The sequence below is a fragment of the Ochlerotatus camptorhynchus genome, unplaced genomic scaffold (assembly GCF_037179485.1).
Source record: "Ochlerotatus camptorhynchus isolate MF236.1 unplaced genomic scaffold, CSIRO-AGI_Acam_v1.1 ptg000538l, whole genome shotgun sequence".
Taxonomy (NCBI): Eukaryota; Metazoa; Arthropoda; class Insecta; order Diptera; family Culicidae; genus Ochlerotatus; species Ochlerotatus camptorhynchus.
The window spans coordinates 233,236-252,551 of NW_027041021.1; the positions used below are offsets into that span (position 1 = coordinate 233,236).

At 39.8% G+C, this 19,316-nt stretch overlaps 1 protein-coding gene across 1 annotated transcript in view; it reads left to right on the top strand.

Annotated features, from left to right (window-relative positions):
* The first annotated feature begins 11,241 nt into the window (after nt 1-11,241).
* The window catches only part of LOC135713119 (serine/threonine-protein kinase Warts-like), a 63,528-nt gene continuing 55,453 nt past the window's right edge, over nt 11,242-19,316 (top strand). The window contains exon 1 of the mRNA XM_065236230.1: nt 11,242-11,617. The gene's annotated coding sequence lies outside the window, so the exon portion shown is untranslated. The remainder of the gene's footprint in view (nt 11,618-19,316) is intronic.

A 19,316-nucleotide genomic window follows, 5' to 3' on the forward strand; every position in this document is an offset into this window, starting at 1 on the left:
TAACCTACAATGGGGTTATGTTGTTAATTTAAATACCAGGAAACCTTCATATAGCCGTGAACAAATCTATAATTATATTCGCCAAGAATATCACCTGAAGAACCATAATAACTTGCTACCAAGTAACGGCATATAAAGCTAACAAATGTGTGTGCAACGATCCATTAATGTATACAATATTGCAAAGTTTTTCGTTTGACTGCAAACGCTTAAAGTAATCCATTAAAATATTATGTTGTGCATAGGAAATAATAATTTATACTTTGAGCATCTTTTTATTAATACGGAAATTTTTATTCCGTGCAAATACTGGTTTGACATTAATTATACCAGTTTCAAGAAGATCGACAAAACAAACAGTGACATTTTATTTTTTGTTTACGAATTTCATGTGACAGATCGATGCCTAACTATACCAGTTATACCACCTTTGCCAGCATTAAAAGGTGTCAGGTTTGGATTCAATTTTATTAAGAAGTTCCACATATGTTATGTGGTTTACGGAATCCCCATCGGGACCCGTATTAGGTTTCCCCATCGGGATTCGTTTACGGAATCCTCATTGGGATCCGTTTACGGAATCCCCATCGGGATCCGTCTATGGAATCCCCATCGCGATCCGTCTACGGAATACCCATCGGGATCCGTCTACGGAATCCAGCTACGTAATCCGTCATTGGGATCCGTCTACGGAATTCGTCATCGGTATCCGTCTGCGGTATCCGTCTACGGAATCCGTCATTGGGATTCGTCTACGGAATCCGTCATCGAGATCCGTCATCGGGATCCGTCTACGGAATCCTTCATCGGGATTCGTCTACAGAATCCGTCTTTGGAATTTGTCTACGAAACCCGTTTTCGGGATCCGTCTACGGAACCCGTCATCGAAATCCGTCTACGGACCCGTCATCGGATTTCCATCGGGGTCCACCTCCACTTCCTCTTAACTTTTAGTAAACACATTCACTAACCTGCAAAGAGATCCGGTTTAGAACTCCCTTCTGGCTGGTGCACTTTCCAAAATAAAAACATGTAATTAATTAACAATTAATTCACATTTACTTTCCTGAAAAAAACAGCCTTCCTTTTCCTTGAAGCGACGGTTATTAGTTTTCCTCCTCACAACAAAAACAAAAAAAAAAACACTTCGGCGCGCTTTTCTTGTTTTTTTTTTTTTTTTTTTTGTCAAAGAAAATAGCTACACATCTCACGTTGCAACTCGGTCTTCAAATTTGTAGACCCACCACACAGCAAAAAAAAATGTAATATCGATCAATGTAATACAAGCTGATGTATGAAATATTGATGTAATAGCAAAAAGCAGATACAATATTACATCAATGGATGTAATTTTGTTCGCAAAATCGATGTACATCGTACAACGTTATATTACACAACCGATGGATGACCTGGTTGCAGCTGTTTGGATGTAATATTCAACAACTTTTATTTCTGTGTACTACCCGGGAGTGTGTTCACGGTTGAGTTTTCATTTTGCACACACATTTAGCACCCCTTGATAGGTTGCTAAAGTGGGTATTAAACCGAGTATTAAACTCCGTTTAGCGCTTGGCAGTGGAGATGCTCTTATAAACAATTTTTAACCATTTTCGGTAAGGTCAATATATGATTTGCGTTTTATGCGGACAACCTGGCGCTGGTTCACGTTTGAAAGTTAATTAGTTCATAAAAGTCCCCCTATTGTCTCCTCCTCGGTCTCCTCTTCCTCTTATCTCACACCCAAAGTCATTCACTCAAAAAATAAATCACATTTCCAATGGAAAATATCCATTAGAATTTCACATAACAATCATGTGATCTCATAATTGGGAATCACACTGCAACATCACTAGAACCTTATGTGTCCAATTAAATTTATGTGATTTATCACGTACAATTCATATGATCATATATGAATTATATGTGAATTTCAGATAAAAATCATTAATTTTGTTATTGGAATAATATCATGTGCACAGAAAAAAAAGTTGTGGAATATTACATCCAAACAGCTGCACAGAGGTCATTCCGCCGGTTGTGTAATATTACGTTGTACGATGAACATCGATTTTGCGAACAAAATTACATCTATTGATGTAATATTGTATCAGCTTTTTGCTATTACATCATTATTTCACACATCAGCTTGAATTACGTTGATCGATATTACAATTTTTTTGCTGTGTGGGTTCCCAATGGAAACTAATTCAAGATTCAAAAATTCAAGAGCAAATTTTCATTATGTCGTAAGTAACATTCGCACCAATCCGAGAAAAATAAAGTTTTGTTTTGATGACCGAAAAGTTATTCCTATTTCCAAGTAAACACAGTGATAGCAATGTTTAACATATTTAGCAGGGTTTTAATCATACAAATGCAAATCGCTAGCTTTCATGCTAAAAAATACTGGTTTTTGAGTCAAAAGTTATTATACGTCGTTTGGTGGCCCCTATTGTTACTTAAGTCAAAGTGTATTTACCAGGATATTCGGGAGAATTATCAATTACGTCTCCTTACGTGCAGCCCATTCATCATTTTAGGACTACCGAAATCATCTTAGCAACAAACAGTTCGATTTATTCACTTTAATAATGAGAAAGCGAAACGACGAACGTACACTTTTCACGGGTTTCTCAGCGCTGTTATTTAAGTCAAACGGCATCTCCATAGAAATTGGGTGACTTAAGTAGCATCGAAAACTATTTTGATCGGAAGGTGATTACGTCAAAAAGCAATTTGACTGGCAAATAAATTTAAAAATGGGATTTGATCCTATATTCGGACAGTATATACACCTCTATTCCCGTTTTCGTACGAACCGGATTCGTTCGAAACGAAAGCAATTTCCCATTCCCGTTTTCGTTCGAAGCAATTCTAACTTTCGAACATCGTTCGTTCGAACGATGTTGCTATTCCCATTTTCGTACGAATGCGTTTTTTTGTCCGCTTTCCAAACGTCACTCCAAACTCGCGAATCGCGAGACAGCCAAGGGATAAAAACTTTGAAATTTTTTGTAATCCCTAATAAAAATGTTAATTTGCTTAACGACGTGTTCGGGGTTGATTGATTGATTTATCTTTATTAAGGAGGCTTTCAGCCTGAGGCTGGTTCGCCTCCAACGTGTTCGGGGTATCATCCAAACTATTTTTGGAATAGTTCAATCATTTGGGTAATCGTTCGTGTATGGTATTTTTTATAAGGGATGGCCTTAGTGTACAAAAAAATCTACAACCAAATTTTTGGTGTTTGATTGTAATAATTTTACTTAACATTACGTGAAGTTAAAGATCTCATATGGAAATTGATTGAAAAATCATGCAATAAAAATATAATTTAGATTAAAAAAAGGATCGAAACAACTAGAAAATTTTGGACAAAGGCATTTCTGTAACAGCTTACATAACAAATATTTATGTATTTAATAAGGACTCCAAAACATTGCCATAGCCATATACAGTCAAGATTCCTATAGTGCGGATTCGTTCTTGCCGGATTCCTATAGTACGGTCGATCCGGCATTAACGAATACACGTAGCATATGGGATTAGAGCTAATTGGGACCAAACACTGATTGTACGGCAATTTGAAGAGATAACTTCCTGATGTCTTTTGAGAAGTTGTTAAGCAGAATGTTGGCCACCTTTTGGGAAGATTTAGTTTCCGGTAGGACACAAGTCTGATCCTGTGGAAGATCCGGAATATCCGTAAAAGTGGCCAATTCATGAAACTGATCCTAGAGCTCCGTGGATTTTTCGAAACCACTCATAAACGTCTTATCAGAATGAATTTGGAGTTGTGACCAGAATATTGACCCTGGTGACCACGGGATAGTTCACCGGAAGATCCGGAACATCCGTAAATGTGGTCAATTCACGAAACTGATCCTAGAGCTCCGCGGATTTTTTGAAACCACTCATACACGTCTTATCAGAATGAGTTCGGAGTTATGACCGAAAAATTGACCCTGGGGACTACGGAATGATCCATTATAATGTCCGGAACATCCGTAAAAGTGGTCAATTCATGAAACTGATCCTAGAGCACCACGGATTTTTTGAAACCACTCATAGACGTCTTATCACAATAAATTCGGAGTTGTGTTCGGAAAATGTACTCTGGGGACTACGGAATGGTTCACCGGTAGATCCGGAACATCCTGAGAAGTGGTTAATTCATAAAACTGATCCTAGTGCTCCGTGTTTTTTTTCGAAACCGCTCATAGACGTCTTATCACAATTAATTCGGAGTTTTGACTGGAATATGGACTCTGGGGACTACAAGATGGTCCACGGGAAGATCCGGAACATCCGTAAAAGTTGTAAAGTTATGAAACTGATCCTAGAACTCCGTGAACTTTCCGAAAATACTCATACACGTCTTATCAGAATGAATTCAGAGTTGTGACCTGAATATTGATTGTGGGGACCACAGGATGGTTCAAAAGAAGATCCGGAACATCCGTAAAAGTGGTCAATTCATGCAACTGATCTTAGAGCTCCATGTTTTTGTTTAAACCTTTCATAAACGTCTTACTACAATTAATTCGGAGTTTTGACTAGAATTTGGACCCTGGGGACTACAGGATGGTCCACCGAAAGATCCGGAACATCCGCAAAAGTTGTCAATTCATGAGACTGATTCTAGAGCTCCATGAGTTTGCGAAACCACTCATAAAAGTTTTATCAGAATGAATTTGAAGTTGTGACCGGAATATGCACGCTTAGACGGAAAATGGACCTTTGGGACCACCTGATGGTTCACCAGGAAGATCCTGAACATCCATAAAAGCCGTATTTATGAAGACAAAAATATTAGCACCAAAACCATAACTTTTAGGTATATGGTGTCTTCGGGAAAGCTTATTCGTATTTTTTAGCCGATTTGAAATTAGGGTGGTGCTTAAAATTGGTGAATTGAAAATTCAACCTTTTTTATTACTTGAGATAGACTAATGCAGTTTTTTTAAAGTTGTAAAACAATCAATTTGAACCAACTTTGCTCATGGCATCACATTTTTATCTCTTATGGTTCATGACTTATGGTTTTTTTAAACAAGTAGGTTGGAGTGGCCCCTAGAAAATCTTTCTTTAAATATTTTTATTCGTGATCAACGTATAAACAATATTTAAAGAAAGCCGATTTTCTAGGGGCCACCCTAACCTCTCGTAAAAACATTATTCCAAATACTTTTAGAACTTTTTATGACGCATATTTTTGCAGAAGTCACTAATTTGATACTCCTTATGGTTAATTTATGGCTAGTTTTTGATAAAAAAAAAGATTTTTTTTAAATTAAATTTAATACTTTAAACAAAAAACGCTCTCACAGTTTTCCCACAAATACTGAAAAAACACGATCTTTTAAATGAAATCGAAAGTTTGAAAATCGGTTTGCTCCATTTAGAGACATTGTCATTTTAATAGAATCATTTTTTCGAAGAAAATCTCCATTAATTTTCTAATAATAAAAAAGATAGCAACCGGACGCTTCAGCAAAAATATGCGTCATCATAAGTTCTAAATGTAACCGAAACAAGGTTTTACGAGAAATGAACTTATGAAAAGATATTCGAAGACATCTGTTTTTTATGGGCCATTCTAACCTGCTTGTTTAAAAAATCATAACTCATGAACCTTAAGAGATAAAAATGTGGTGTCTTGAGCAAAATTGCTTCGAATTGATTGTTCTACAACTTTTAGAAAATTGCATTGGTCTATCGCAAACATCGCAAATAATTAAAAAAAGTATGTATTTTAAAAACTCCAATTTTGTGGACCACCCTAATTTCACTAACATAAAAAGATCGGCCAAACAATATGAAGAATCTTTCCCGAAGACACTATATACCTAAAACTGACGGTATGGGCGCAAACATTTTTGTCTTCCTAAATACGGCTTTTGGGACCATTGTTCAGTGGATGGTCCTCCGAAAGATCCGAAACATCCGTAAAAAGGCTCAATCCATGGAACTGATCCAAGAACTCCGTTTTTTTTCGTATACTCTCATACACACTTATAGCGAATTTGTTTATTATCGGGGTTGGAACCAGTTCTAACCCAGTGTGAAACCGAACTTTTTGTCAGTGCGAACCTGAACCTGAGGTAGGTTTAAAAACAAACGATCAAACTGACGTTTGTCAGAAAACAAGCAGAGCCGATCTTGATACCCGATCCAGGTTGCAACTGAATAATAAACAAATTCGCTATTAATCTAGCTCGGTAAAATCTCCAAAAGCCGATTACCTCGGTATTCTCTTTTGCTGATATCTCTGCAAAATATCTGTTTGTTAGCTGACAGCTCAGCAAAACGTTATTTGTTAGCTGAGTCTCGGCAATTGTTTTACTGAATCTCAGTAAAATAAATTGCAGAATTACTCGGCTGTTGGAATCTCGGCGAAAATATTTAAGTGTGTAGACGTCTTAGAATTATGAATTCGGAGTTATGATCGGAAAACAGACCCTGGAGACCATGAACGCTCCTCTGGAAAATAAAAGACAACTCATCAGAATGAACTCGGAGTTGTGACTGGAAAATGGACCCCAGGGTCCATTGGATGGTCCTTCGGAATATCCGGAACATCCATTAAAGTGTATAGGTCAAGAAAACTGATCTAAGCACTCTATGGTTTTTTAGAACTGCTCATAGACACATTTTTTTTTTATTTATTATCATGGATGATTTCTAAGTGGTATTTAAATAATTAATAACTTTTAGTGCTTTCTAAAAAATCGTGGAGCTCAAGGATCAATTTCATGAATTGAGCACTTTTAGGGATGTTCCGGATCTTTCGGTGGACCATTCTGTAGTCTCCATATTCTTATTTCTGAACACAACTCCGAATACATTCTGACAAGACGTTTATGAGTGGTTCCGAAAAATCCGTAGAGCTCTAGGATTAGTTTAATGAATTGACCACTTTTACGGATGTTCCGGATCTTCCGGTGGACCATCATGTAGTCCCCAGAGTCCAAATTAAGGTCACAACTCCGAAGACATTCTGATAAGACGTCTATAAGTGGTTTGAAAAATCCACGGAGCTCAAGGATCAGTTTCATGAATTGACCAATTTTCTGATGTTCCGGATCTTCCGGTGAACCATCTCGTGGTCCGCACGGTCCATATTCCAGTCACAATTCCGAATTCATTCTGATAAGACGTGTATGAGTGGTTTTGAAAAAAACCGCGGAGCTCTAGGATCAGTTTCATGAATTGACCACTTTTACGGATGTTCCGGTTCTTTTAGTGGACCATCCTGTAGTCCCCAGTGTCCATATTTCGGTCACAACTCCGAATTCATTCTGATAAGACGTTTATGAGTGGTTTCTAAAAAACGCGGAGTTCTAGGATCAGTTTCATGAATTGACCACTTTTACGGATATTCCGGATCATCCACAGGATCAGACTTGTATCCTACCGGAAACTGAATCGTCCCAAAAGGTGGCCAACTTTCTGCTTAACAACTTCTCAGAAGACATCAGGAAGTTATCTTTTCAAATCAGTAAGATTTTCAAATTTTCAACTAAAAAATTTCAACAATGTTATTGTTTTGTTGACATCGTTTGACAGTCCACTTGACCGAATAATGTCAATTTCGTGCGCGGTCTATGCTTAGAATTGTTAGGAAATGTCAAAGTGCATCTGGTACCACTAACACTGTTTATTTTCGAAAAAGCTTTCGTTCGAACGGGTTCGTACGAAAACCAGAATGCCGTTTTCGAACTCGTTCGAATCGAGTCGTTCGAACGAAAGTCCGATACGGCCGTAAACAAGAATAAGGGTGATAGTGTAATAGCAGGAGAATCGATTGACACTGATAGCTCGACTTTGTTTACCTTTGTTACATTCTTTTTTTCCTTTGGTTTGTTTTTTTTTTCGTCGATCTTGTTTTCCGTGCTGAGCATCAATGCTACCGACGTGCCAGGAAGGCAGCTCCCACACCTGGACCCTACCTGTCGACCCATCAACTCATGAACCGGGGACCAACGGCTTTACTTCCCATCCGAAGGAAGGCGTGATCAGAGATGTTATGCCTCAGAACATCCGGCGGCGCCGACTGGGATTGAACCCAGGCCTGCTGGGGTGAGAGGTAATCACGCTTACCACTGCACCACCGGCGCCGTTGTTTTTTTTTTGTTACATTCGACGTAATGAAAATTTGCTCTTGAATATAGTCACAAACGAAGTGACAGACGACTAACTGCCCTAATAAAAAATAACCATAAACGAACGATAACCCAAATCATTGAACTATTCCATAAATGGTTTGGATGATACCCAGAACACGTCGTTAAGCAAATTAACCATACAATTTTTATTAGGGTGGCGAAGAAATCCATTAAAATAATGTGGTTCACTGTAATAGAATTTTCTTGGAAGTTTGTGCCATCATTCACCAGATGGATTAATTTTTTTGTTTTGATTTGAACAAAGTTGATTTTGTGTACAATGATTCTTTGACAGTGTGCAAAGAGTGTATCATTTTGAGATTTGAGTCTAGCTGCCCAGCAGATCACAGGCGCAGTTGAAATCCGCCGGAACAAAGCTCTTCACAAGCGCGAAGCTGCGAAGAGAATCCAAATGTTATTTTTCCTGTCATTTTAGTAAGCACTGATCGAATTCCACTCCGTTATTCGGACTTAGTATAATTTTGACGAAAATTTTAATCGAATCAATGTATAAATTTTGAAAAACCATAAAATGCATAAAATTTAATCTATATTCGTTTTGTTATATTTTTGAGTGCAGGAGAATCGATTGACACTGATAGCTCGACTTTGTTTACCTTTGTTACATTCGACGTATAATGAAAATTTGCTCTTGATATGAAAACTTTTTTCGGTGTTGTCTACGTTTGGTTGTTCTTCTTCTTCTTCTTCTTCTTTCCTTTATTTAACGTCGGTCTCTGTTCCGCAATCTAGTGCCAATCACCGACGGACATCGATTGCCATCCATTGACGGCAATCGAATGTGCAGGAAGGCAGCTTCCACACCTGCGTAGGATATCGCACCCATTCAAACACACATATGGGCCGGGACCAACGGCTTTACTTCCCTTCCGAAGGAAGACGTGACCAGAGATTTTTATGCCTCAGAAAAATCCCACCGACCTCGGCTGGGATTGAACCCAGACGCATTGGGGTGAGAAAGCAGTCACGCTTACCACTACACCACCGGCGCCGGCCAACACGTTTGGTTGTTCCGCCTTTTTAATTGTTGGTCTATAGAATTGTTAACTTTTCATGATACACGCTAACTTGAAAGTACCCATTAGTGGTTGAAAAAGACTCATTTTGAAGAAAAGTGGCTTAACTCATTAAATGAGTAATTTTTTTACCCATTAATGAGTATCTGTTACCCATTAATGAGTAATTGTTAATCATTAATGGGTAACAGATACTCATTAATGGGTAAAATTGTTTAATCATTAATGAGTTAAGCCACTTTTCTTCAAAATGGGTCTTTTTTTACTCATTAATGAGTACTTTCAAGTTAGCGTGTAGGCCTTTCTGACATGTTTACCTGAGTTGCCTGTTTATACGCTATTTCGAAACTACTCAAATTTGGGTAGAATCCACCCAGATCCGTCAAAACTGAACCTACCCAAAAATGGGTAAACTGTGTTGGGAGTTGACAAATGAACAACGGCGATCGGATTGATGTCAATGTTGTTCACATACCCACGCTAACTTGAAGGTACCCATTAATGGTTGAAAAAGACCCATTTTGAAGAAAAGAGGCTTAACTCAGTAAATGAGTAAATTTTTTACCCATTAATGAGTATCTGTTACCCATTAATGAGTAATTGTTAATCATTAATGGGTAACAGATACTCACTAATGGGTAAAATTGTTTAATCATTAATGAGTTAAGCCACTTTTCTTCGAAATGGGTCTTTTTTTACTCATTAATGAGTACTTTCAAGTTAGCGTGCACGCTAACTTGAAAGTACCCATTAATGGTTGAAAAAGACTCATTTTGAAGAAAAGTGGCTTAACTCATTAAATGAGTAAATTTTTTACCCATTAATGAGTATCTGTTACCCATTAATGAGTAATTGTTAATCATTAATGGGTGACAGATACTCATTAATGGGTAAAATTGTTTAATCATTAATGAGTTAAGCCACTTTTCTTCAAAATGGGTCTTTTTTTACTCATTAATGAGTACTTTCAAGTTAGCGTGTACGGTAACCAGCGTTAACACATAAATGAGTAAAAATATACACATTTTTTAAATTTATGTGCCGCTGTCAAAAAATGTGTAAATTTGGAGATCTTAAAATGTGTAAAAAAAACACACATTTTAAGAATGTATTACCAGTCAAAAAATGTGTATTTTTAAACTCATTAATGGGTAAAAAAAAACTTCAAATCTTGCCACATCCTCCTTCGTTGATGCACGACATTTGCCAAAGCGAAAAACTTTCAGCAATTTTAACTGAAAAAATAAGAAACTACGGTCCAAACTGTAACAGAGCAACGGTGGACAAGCTAGAGGGTAAGTAATTTATATTATTTTCATAGCTAAGTCCTAGAAAGGAAAAATAAACATTAAGGTTTTCATTGTCCGGTGTCTGGCTGCGATTTTTTTAATAAAATATTATTGAATCCGATCAATTTTCATTTAATCCTTGACACAAATAAGAAAACTCCGATATTAATAAAAAACCATGTGTCCTTATCATATTTAAATTCTTTGAATGATTACTTTTTACACATTCTGCGGTAAAAACCGTTCTTGAAAAATGTGATAAAAAATACACATCTATTGACGTTTGATGGGTTTACACATAAATGTGTACACGCAGTTTACACATTTTATGAGTAGACCCCTTTTTTCACGAAATAGAGATTGCTAAAGTATGATTGTGTCAGTGATTTGTTTTCATCGGGAAAATTTTCTGCTATGAAGTTTTTTTTTCCCGATGAAAACATTTTGCGTATACGTATACATGACGTAGTGTGCGTATGATAAACGTCAGCAATCTCTATATGTGAAATTATACACATTAATGTGTTTACGCTGGTTACCGTGCATTTGTCAACTGGTCACTCCCTGTCACTCCCAACACAGTTTACCCATTTTTGGGTAAGTTCAGTTTTCATGGATCTGGGTGGATTCTACCCAAATTGGGGTAGTTTTGAAATAGCGTGTACACTATTCAACAATGGTGAGTGTCGCAACACTCCTAAAATGACAGCCCTGGTGACGATTCCGAGGACTACAAATATTGGCCATGGCAGCTGCTACCATTAAAAAGTGATATTCTACAATGTTGATAAATGTCAAACAGGTTTTTTTTGTAAAAAATAATCCTAAATTTTAACAAAATTAGTGCAGTATGAACAAAATAAGATTCAATAACACGGTGGATTAATTCCACATACAAAGTGATTTGAAAATACGGTGCAGGAGTGAATAAAGCAAGTGTTTACAGAGTTGATGAAAGGCGAAAAATAATATGGAGGAATTCACAAAAGCAACTTTTCTACATAAAGAAGTACCAATACGTCAAATATGGGTATTATTGATTCCTACATTGAAAATTTGTACGAGTTTATCGCAGTTGGAATGGATTGCCTGCAATTCTCGAGATCGACAACGGGAACCTAAGGTAAGTTCAGAACCGTCATACACTAATAGTCGAACTTGGTCCCTAGTCATAAATTCCAATATCATGCAATCTGTGTGTGGACCCAGCACGTAGTGAAAAAAGGAAAACCGGACAGTTCTGATGTTTACGCTCGTAGTGCTACTCCCTCCTGGATGTCAGGATGCACTTAATGTTTTTATTCTTCTGAAATTGCATTTTTGGCTGGTAGTTATCATATAGTATAAGTATATATAAGTATTATTCTTTCCTATAGTCTTCCAATATTTACTTTTGTCTTAGCATTAATCTTATTGGATTGGAAGCATCAACAAATTACCACAAGACATTGCATTACATGTAATGTCAAATTCCGCAAGCTTTATTATGTCTTCTTGATTGACAATCGCAGTATATATTTATTATCTAGGGGAAATGGATGTAATGTCGGCCTAAATGCTCCTAATTTGGGCCCATACATAAATTCAGCAATCGACTAAATTTTCAATAGCGACCAAAAATACCCACTAGAACCATCCCAATGACGCGTTCATCTAGATAAAATTGATAAATAGCAGATTTTTAGCGATGAGCCCAATCTTAGATCCATAGGCCAACATTAGGGCCCCTATATATTTTAAAAGTCAATTTTATTTTAAACTTTAGGGTTATATGCAGTTATGTGTTGTAGATTTAATACGTATATAATGAATTATAATTAAATTATATTAGATTGATGAAGCATGTTTCAATACAACATGTTCTTCGGATACTCACTGAAGAAAGGCAAATGGACTGTAATTTAATATTTATTTTTATTGAAAAGAAAACACATCTTCACCGCGCGAGTACTACTACTTTAATCATTTTTCTCTTCCTAGTCTCCTCTCTGTTTCCGCTCTTGACGGCCAAACTCTCCACAACTCCTAACAATTATCGTCTACACTGAAACAATACATTTGTCGTTTCTTTTAGTGTAACATCCTGCCCCCGGTGAGGCAAGGGCCTCACTTCGCCTTGGATCCCACTTGATCCATGCAGTCATCGATTGGTAGAACTGCAATCTGTGTCGTCGGTCGCTTGTACGTGTTGTTGCTTGTGCGGATTGTGACCACACGTATAATCCCGTCCTTTCCTGGATGCGTTTCGATGATGCGACCCAGTTTCCATGTTTTAGGTGGCCAATCAAGACCACCAGCAGCCCATTCTGCAGTTGTGTGGAATCCTTGTACCATTTGCTACGCTTCTGTAGCCCTGTCACGTACTCATTTGACCACCTCTGCCAAAAATGCTGCATCCGTTTCTGCACCAGCTGATACCGCGACAGACTCGTTTCCTTCAGGTCCTCGTAAAGCGGTTCTGCTACTGCTATTAATTCTCGTCCAACTAAGAAGTGTCCAGGGCTCAGTGCTTCATAGTCGAACGGATCATCAGTCAGCTGTACAAGTGGTCTTGAATTCAATATGCTCTCTATCTGTATCAGCAAAGTATTCAGCTCTTCGTATGTCAGGTAACTCTCGTTCAAAGTCTTGTGCAGATGAGACTTCATACATTTCACGTTGGCCTCCCATCACGGAGGAAGCCTGGGGGGATTAAAATTCCAATTTATTCATCTCGGCTGGCAGAACTCGTTCACCTTGTCGCTCAAAATCTGCGACTGCAGTAAATTAAATAACTCCAAAAGCTCTCGATCTGCTCCTCGGAAATTTGTTCCGTTATCGGAGAACAATTCCGCTGGATTTCCACGTCGACCAACAAACCGGTGGAGTGCCGCCAAGAATCCATCAGTTGTCAATGAACTCACCAGTTCGAGGTGAATGGATTTGGTGGCCATACAAACAAACAGACATACGTACACCTTCACCTTTGCTCTCATTCGTCCGATCTTAATAAAAAAGGGTCCCGCATAGTCCATTCCGGTTCTTGCAAAAGGTTGGGCTGCAGTAACTCGACAAATCGGGAGGTCTCCCATATACTGCTGTATGTCTCTGGGGTTCATCCGGAAGCAGCGTACACATTTCTTCAAAACCGGATGGATGGTTCGTTTTGCATTCACTGGCCAGTACCTTTGTCGAACCACTGCGAGGAGTCCATTTAATCCAACATGAAGATGCTCTCGATGCAAGGCTTCGACGAGGATCTCTGAAAAGTGGTTATTTTCATGCAAAATCATCGGGTGCTTCTGATCTTTGGGTAAGTCAGAGTTCCGTATGCGACCGCCAATTCTCAGCAGCCTTTCGTCGTTGTCGTACATCGGATTCAAGTTTCGCAGCTTCCCCTTGACTGCTTGCCTTGTCTGAATGCAACCGATTTCAACTTTGAAGACCACCTGCTGCACAATGATCACCATCGCTCTCTGTGCCTCGTTGTAATCTTCATTGCAAAGCTCTCCTGTTCTACGTTTAGTCTTGTTACCCTTGAAGCTGCAATTATGAATGAAACGGGTAATGTACGCAAAAATACGCTGCAACTTGCGATAGCTGCTGTGGTTCAGGATTACGTCATACGGGTCACGCTGTTTTTCCCTGTGCAATTGCAGCAATCAGTTTCTGCGGTACGGCAACTGCTGCAATTTGATGGAGAGACACCTGCTCAGCATCTTCCGGTTCCACCAACCCAAGTTACCTTCCTCCTCGACGGTAATATGAAGCACACAAGGACCAGACCACCATTGTTCACAACGCATTAGATCTGCCGGGAAGACTCCACGGGACACCAAATCCGCAGGGTTATGTTGCGTCGAGATGTAATGCCACTTGGTGGATGTAAACAGCTTTCGAATCTTCATTACGCGGTTTTTAACGAACACGGGAGTACCTGTCTTCATTTGCTTCAACCAGCTCAACACGATTTTCGAATCCGACCAAAGCACAACCTTTGTGGTTGTTAATGCTAAGGTTTCGCGCACTTTTTCCATTTGTTCAGCTAGCAGCAACGCAGCACATAGCTCAAGCCTCGGGATCGTCATCTCGTCAGGCGTTGCATCCACCTTGATGTCTCGTTGTATCTCTTTTATCGGGGCGACCCTCGACTTGCCGCAAATCAGCTGAATTTCTGCTGTCCCATCACTCTTCACGCTTCTCATGTAAATGCAACACCCGTACGCTACCTTGGAAGCATCAGCGAACCCGTGCAACTCCAAAGCAATTGTTTTTTTTTTTTTTTTTATTAATTAACTTTATTGTACAGGTTCAATCGACTAAACTTTACAGAGCCAAGTTATCATTTGCGTTATACATAATTGATGTCTTACACCTAGATTTAAAGGAACTAAACCGATTACTCGCGGTCATCTCGAGAGGGAGGAGGAGGATTGAGTTATGATTTACGATACAAATATTTCATTATTCCTAAAACATGAACTTATTCCTATTCAATTTGGTATCCACAGTGTAATTATACAATTATTACAAAAACAAACATTAAAAAAAAACCCACACGAACAAAACAAAAACTAACACGGTTAGTCAAACTTACAATCTAAGGTTAATATTCTTAAAGAAAACATATATAAGTTTCATAAACTCCAGATCGCGTCTACCCAAAATATCTCGAACTGGAACATTAGGTTGTCTACCTCGAGCCCGAAGGGAATCGTACAGTTCAGATCTGACTCCGCGATGCTCAGCATAAGACCAAATAATGTGATCTGCGTCCTGGTTACCTTGTCCACATTCACAGAGATTGCTGTCCCCCAGCCCAACACGGAACAAGTGCGCGTTTAACGAGTAGTGATTGGACATGAGGCGAGACATCATACGAATGAAGTCTCAACCCACATCCAACCCCTTGAACCAAGGACTCTTCGACACCTTAGGGATGATCGAATATAGCCATCGTCCCAAACTTCCTTCGCTCCATTTATTCTGCCAGCTGACGAGTGACTGTTGACGATAAATGAAGAAAAATTCATCGTTGGCGATTTGTCGATCGTAAATATCGCCTTCCATAGCGCCCACCTTAGCAAGTGAGTCCGCCATCTTATTGCCCGGAATCGAGCAATGAGATGGGACCCATGCAAAGGTGATGACAAAAGATCTTAAAGATAAAGCACTTAGAAACTCTCGTATTTCATGAGAAAATACTAGGAGTGCTTTACCGGCCTCATAGAGCGAATAGCCTCGACAGAACTGAGACTATCCGTAAAAATAAAATAGTGATCTGGTGGAAGTGAGGCGATCGTTTCTAGCGTATAGTATATAGCCGCCAGCTCAGCAATATATACGGAACAGGGAGCTTGAAGCATTCGAGAGGCGCTATGAAATTTGTTATACATACCAAAATCTCTATTAATGATCCATCTGTGAAGAACGATCTTGCGGAATCAACTTGGCCAAACTTTGCAGCATAAATTGACGGAACAATCATGGAACGATGATGTTCTGGGATCCCACGAATCTCCCGCGTCATAGATAAATCTAAACTAACTGAATTGCCGAAGTCGGAGAAGCATACACGATGAGGATTATGCTGTGAAGGGCTGACATCCAGTGTTATGTACACGTAGTACAATGACATAAAACGAGTTTGAGGGTTCAGCTCAAGAAGCTTTTCAAAGTTTTCGATTACCAGTGGGTTCATAACTTCGCAACGGGTGAGAAGCATGAGGGACAATTCCGAAAACCGATCCGATAGTGGCAACATGTCCGCCAACACTTCTAGACTCATCGTATGAGTCGAGTGCATGCATCCTAACTCGATACGAAGACAACGATACTGGATACGTTCCAGTTTGATGATGTGAGTTTTAGCCGCCGACTGGAAACAAAAACTACCGTATTCTAAAACCGATAAAATCGTTGTCCGGTACAACGTTAGAAGATCTTGCGGATGAGCTCCCCACCACGTTCCGGTAATTGTTCGGAGAAAATTGATCCTTTGTTGGCATTTTCGTCTCAGATACTCAATGTGGGATCTCCAGGTGCATTTTGAATCGAACCAGACCCCAAGATATTTAAAGGACATAGAATGAGTGATCGGTTTACCCAAAAGTTGAAGCTTTGGTTGTGCTGGGCTATGCTTCCTAGAAAAAACGACCAACTCAGTTTTCTCCGTGGAGAATTCGATACCTAGCTGAATAGCCCAAGTAGACAAATTGTCTAAGGTATCCTGTAAGGGTCCTTACAGGTCGACCCCTTTGGGCCCTGTCATAGACACTACGCCGTCATCTGCAAGTTGTCTCAACGTGCAGTTGTCACTTAGACAATTGTCAATTTCTCCGACGTAGAAATTATACAAAAGGGGGCTTAAACATGAGCCCTGGGGGAGACCCATGTAACTAAATCGAGAAGATGTAGATTTTCCATGAGAAAAGCTCATATGTTTCTCTGACAGCAAATTGTACAAAAAGTTATTAATTAATGGAGAAAGGCGTGGAGTTTGTCTGAAAGGACTTCAAACGATACTGAATCAAAAGCCCCCTTGATATCCAAGAATACAGAAGCCATTTGCTCTTTTTTAGCAAAAGCCAACTGAATTTCTGTGGAAAGCAACGCGAGACAGTCGTTCGTTCCCTTGCCCCTACGGAATCCAAATTGAGTATCTGAGAGTAGGTGGTTCGTCTCAACCCATTTGTCCAAGCGAAAAAGGATCATTTTCTCCAACAATTTTCGAATGCACGATAACATCGCGATGGGACGATACGAGTTATGATCTGAAGCGGGTTTTCCAGGCTTTTTAATGGCTATAAATGTCACTTGCCTCCAATCATCCGGAACAATATTGAGCACCAGGAACTGACAAAACAAGTTCAACATGCGCCTCTTAGCGACGTCTGGGAGGTTCTTCAACAAGTTGAACTTGATTCTATCAGCCCCCGGAGCCGAATTGCCACACGAAAGGAGCGCGAGTGAGAGTTCCAGCATTGAAAAAGGCTGGCTGATCTCGTCTACCGAATTCGTCGTTTCGCGAGGAATCATCTGTGCCGGCACGGAATCAGGACATACTTTTCGCGCGAACTTGAGAATCCAACGATCTGAGTACTCCTCGCTCTCGTTGTTCGCAGACCGGTTACGCATCCTTCGCGCCGCGTTCCAAAGCGTATTCATCGATGTTTCGTGCGATAATCCGTCCACGAATTGCCGCCAGTATCCGCGTTTCTTGGCTTTGATGAGGCTCTTGAGTTCGCGTTCAAGAGAAGAGTACGCTTCGAAATTCACGGGTGTTCCACGTTTCCGGAAAAGCTTAAACGCGTCGGATTTTTTACGATAAACCTCAGTGCATTGCTGGTCCCACCAAGGGGAAGGAGGTTTCCTACGGAAAGACGTTCCAGGAACCGGCCGAGTTTGAGCTCGAAGCGCGCTGTCCAAGATCAGGTTGGAGAGAAAGTTATATTCCTCCAACGGTGGAAGCCCTTCTACCGACGACACGGCTTCCTCTATCGCGGTCTTGAACGTTGTCCAATCGATATTACGGGTGAGGTCGTACGCGACTTTAACGGATTCCGACGGATTGAACCCACTGGCAATCGAAATTTTGATCGGCATGTAATCACTACCGTGGGGATCTTGGATCACATTCCACGTGCAATCCAACGATAATGAGTTAGAGCAAAGTGTGAGGTCTAATTTACTTCCATTTGAGGATGGACCAGCCAAACGTGTTACTTCTCCATTGTTAAGAATTGTCATATTGAAGTTGCCACAGAGGTCATATATCATAGTAGAACGGTTGTCATCATACAGTTCCCCCCAGCCTGTACCGTGGGAATTAAAATCTCCCATAATCAACCGTGGAGCAGGAAGTACTGAACATATATCTGAAAGTTGTTTTCGATTAACAACAGCTCTAGGAGGAATATAAGCAGAAGCAATACAAAGGCTATTACCTTTAATAATAGCCTGACATGCGACAACTTCAATACCTGTAAATTGTGGAAGATTCACTCTATAGAAGGAATGGCACTTTTTGATCCCCAAAAGTACCCCTCCTCCACGCGAATCCTCACGATCCAGTCGAATAATGTTAAAATTATAAAAAGGAAGATCTATATCTGAAGAGAGCCAAGTTTCACAAAGAGCAAATGCATCACAATCATTATTGTGAACTAAAAACTTATTTTTTTTTTTCCTTTGGTTTGTTTTTTCCGTCGATCTTGTTTTCCGTGCTGGGCACCAATGCTACCGACGTGCCAGGAAGGCAGCTCCCACACATGGACCCTACCTATCGACCCATCAACTCATGAACCGGGGACCAACGGCTTTACTTCCCATCCGAAGGAAGGCGTGATCAGAGATGTTATGCCTCAGAACATCCGGGTGGCGCCGACTGGGATTGAACCCAGGCCTACTGGGGTGAGAGGTAATCACGCTTACCACTACACCACCGGCGCCGTTTCCTAAAAACTTAAAAGAGTCTAATTTTGGAATAAGGCTTCGGCAATTCCACTGTAGAACAGTGATCAAATCCCCGACCTCGTTTGAAAAATTATCCATCGAAGGAAATGATTGCTGCAAGGAGGGGTCACTTCAATGTCAATTGCTTCAAGAGGGTCTTCACAGAAGGAATCATTGCCAGAACAATGCTTTTGAGAGGATCAGAAATATTGAGGTACTTGAGGATATCGTCCACAATTTTATCAAATGAGAACAACCCAGATGAAGAAGGGGTTTCTGTTCTTAAAAATGGGACATCAGGGGTTTTGGATGTCCCCGGGAGAGGTGGAAAATCCTGGGTATAGTCAGTTCTGCGGAACCCAGGAAGAGTAGAAGTCTCTTTTTTCCAC